The 3,605-nt window shown below is 30.1% G+C and overlaps 1 long non-coding RNA gene across 1 annotated transcript; it reads left to right on the top strand.

Moving 5' to 3' along the window:
- Window positions 1–2,028: 2,028 nt before the first annotated feature.
- LOC124493737 (uncharacterized) lies at window positions 2,029–2,667 on the top strand. Its single transcript, XR_006959156.2, has 2 exons — window positions 2,029–2,260; window positions 2,362–2,667. It is a non-coding gene; the product is annotated as an uncharacterized LOC124493737 (long non-coding RNA).
- Window positions 2,668–3,605: the final 938 nt, after the last annotated feature.

Here is a 3,605-nt window from a genome sequence, read left to right as displayed (position 1 = left end):
ATAATTGCAAATTCCAAATATCGGGTGTAACTCGAAAAAAACGAACAACCAAAACAGATGACAAGATAAATGATGAATTCATTGATGATGATAATGATGTTCAGGAAGAGAGAGAGAGAGAGAGAAAGAGAAAATATAAATCAGATGAATTCCAGAAGTATATGGTGATGGCGTACGCCCGTTTTTTCCTTTAATGTCATTTGTACGTCTACGGTTGCAGTGATTTATTCATATTTGTTTGTTCATGAGACTACTGTGCGTGTGTGTGATGCTTGTGGCTGAAAGAAAAAAACATCTAAATCTAACCAGATTAATTGCAATCACCATTGAGATCTAGATCTAAATCAATGTCTTGTTTTATTTATTTTTGATGATCGACAAATTCATTCAATTTTGGCCAAAAAGTTTCACCGTTTTCCAATAGATGGCCATAACTGTCTGATTGGCATAAATTTTTTTCCTCTAGTCACGCAACAAGACAATGTAAGAAAATTTAAATTAACAAACAAAGTTCTTTAAAGAAACTAAAATTGACAACAATAAACAATTACAGAATTTCCACAATGAAGACATTTTCATTGAAAAACAAAAGTAAAATAAAAAACAATTCAAATCAAATGGTTGATCGAACAAAATGAATGGATGAATCGAAAACAAAAGATACACATCATTTTGTATCAATCATTGGCATTGGAAAATTACCCCAAAAATCTTTTTGTTTTTCTTTGAATATGAATATGTGAGAGATAGAAAACATGAAAAAATTTAACTTTCACCTGATAAAAATCAATCGATCAACGAATCTCAAAACGTGAACAACAAAAATAAACGAACCGAAACGAATCACATCATGTCATCATCGTTATCATTCTCATCGATCGATTGAAGATGGTTTCAAGAGAATTCTTTATTTTTATTTTTTTCTACTGAATTGAATGATGACTTTTCATTTTCGAGGAAAAAAAAACAAAACAAAACCAATAATTGTATTCTCGATGGCCATATGGTTGATGATGATGATGATGATACGTTCTTGAAATCATCAGCAGAAAAAAAAATTTCATTCAAAGGAAATACCAATGATGACATAATAAAGACAATAACTATGATAAACATTGAAGGTCAAATGTCACCGTCTATTGTTTGTGATGATGATGATGATGATGATGACATTATCATCGTCATCATCATCATGATCAACAACAATATTGTTATCATTATCATTGATTTCCGATTCAAGTCAATGTAACAAAAAAATCAAATATCCAATTATCAAAAATCAAAGATTGATTCGATCGTAACGAAAAATTTATAAACACCCACCATTTGCTACAAGGTCATCATCATTTGTGTGATCATGATCATTATCATTGTCGTCATCTTCATGTGTGGCATGACCATCATCATCATTGTTATCATTGTTATTATCGTGATAATGATGATGGTAAAAAAAATTGTCCTGTCCACAATGTCATCATCATGATAGTCATGTCATATATGAAATAATTGGTCATAGGTAGTTTTTTTTGTCATCATCATCATCATCCTGTCATCAGTGTGTGTGTGTGTTGGATGATTATATTATTGTATTCATAGCGAGGATTTAATTAAAATTAATTACAATCCATTTTTGAATTTGAATATGTTTTTTCGACTATTCAAATGAAATGTATTGTATTGTTTGACAGTAGTAATGTGGTGGTGGTGGTGGTGGTAATGGCGATATTCAATTTTCACTCACACAAAATACTTTAGAAATTAATGCTTGTGAGTATGTTTTTTTTTTTGGTTATCGAAAAAAGTTCAAAAGACATTTTCAGTTGATGTGAGTGTGATCATCAGTCATGGTTTGTTGAACATGCCCATTGAGTTATATATACTTGGCCATTATAAGCTATTGTTGTTTATCAATGATCAATAATGAATAAGCAATTTAAAGAAAATTTTTGAAAAAACTTGACTTTGTCTCAATCATCCTGATGATCAATGTGATTGATTTTTATATTGAAAGGAAAAACAAACTGTCACTCTCCAATTTTTCGATTATCCAGAACGTATTAATGAAGCTTTTTTTTGTGTTTTGAATCTCTCAATTGAGAATTATCGAGCTTTGATCTACACATATTTTTTTTCTACATATTTTACATCATCATTCATATTTTGCATCTGAAAAAAAATCTTATCTGAAGATAATGACGATGACAACGCGTACGATTTATTGGCGAAAAAATTTCCATAAAAACGGTCCATAGAAAAATAGGTTCGTCACTCTCGCTCTTTCTTACTCATTTGAATGACAATAGGTGTGTGTGTGTGTGTGAAATTCATTTTTTTCATTCATTCAATAATCAAATACTCTAGATTCTTTCATATTTTCCTCATTTTTCGGGGCCTAGAAAAAGATTGAAAGATGAAGAATAACATACACATCTGTCGTTTTTTTGGCCGTCATAATTATCTGATTCTAATATCTAGTCTTATCGAATTATCTTCTCATCCATTTGTGTGTGCGCGTGTGAATATATTGGATCCAGAGCAGAAAAATGATTACTTGAAACAATAACCGAAAAATTAGATTTCTAACTGAAATTATACAACCAAAGAATTTTGCTTGGTCAGACTAAAAAGGCAGGAAATTTTTGAAATAAAAGTCAAAAGCCAACAAAATTTGTTCCGAATCGAACGTCTCAAATTGATATGATCCAGGTGTGAGTAGTGGTGGTGGAAAATGTCACACAATGGTCAGATGTCGGGTTATTTATTATTTTTGGTTAAATTAAAGTTCTTTTCTCGGTACACAAACACACACACTGAGCTGAGGGAGAAAATTCCTGAATGAACATGAAAAAATACGATGACTCAACAGAAAAATTGATAGAAAATTTCATTTGGCAAAGTCATTATTTCATTCATTCATTGAACCTCAATTGTTTTCATTATGTTTGCAATACGAACGAATCATTTTTCTTTTGTTTTTTGTTTTTTTTTGTTTTTTTTTTTTTTGGTTTCAAACACCAATTTTTCTTCACCTATATAATTATCGTTTCAAATAAATGATCGAAAATTGGGCGTTAATCCTGATATTTGTTTTTTGGATAAATTTCTTTGTCTTGTGTGTTTATCAAGAGTTTTGTTGTTGAGTTTATCGATAAATGAATGGTTATTGTCTTATTAGAATAATACAGCCTTGAACAAAGTTTTTTTCTTCGTCTTTGATTCACGAAACAGAATCGATTGAATATTATTGTTATTGATGTTGAATAAATATGAATTTTATACATAGAACAAACATCTATCACCACATTATCTCTGTCTTTAAATCTCTTTGAGTGATTGCAATTCACCAGTTTAGCCAATAATAATAATGACGATGATGATGATATACTAACTTGGTAAAATGAAAGCAAAGTGAATGGAGCAATTATCATCATTATCATTATCATTATTAGTATTATTATTATTATTATTTCTATTTATAAACCATTGGTGTTATTAATCACCACCATCAGCAATTTTAAGCATTGATTCAGAGCGAAACCAACACCAAATTCGTATCAATGACCACCAACCATTCAAGTCATAGCCAGAATATGACCATTTGAGAC

The sequence above is a fragment of the Dermatophagoides farinae genome, chromosome 5 (genome assembly GCF_024713945.1).
Source record: "Dermatophagoides farinae isolate YC_2012a chromosome 5, ASM2471394v1, whole genome shotgun sequence".
NCBI classification, from domain to species: Eukaryota; Metazoa; Arthropoda; class Arachnida; order Sarcoptiformes; family Pyroglyphidae; genus Dermatophagoides; species Dermatophagoides farinae.
Note: the sequence above shows the minus strand (reverse complement) of the source record. Positions and strands in the feature narration are given on the sequence as shown.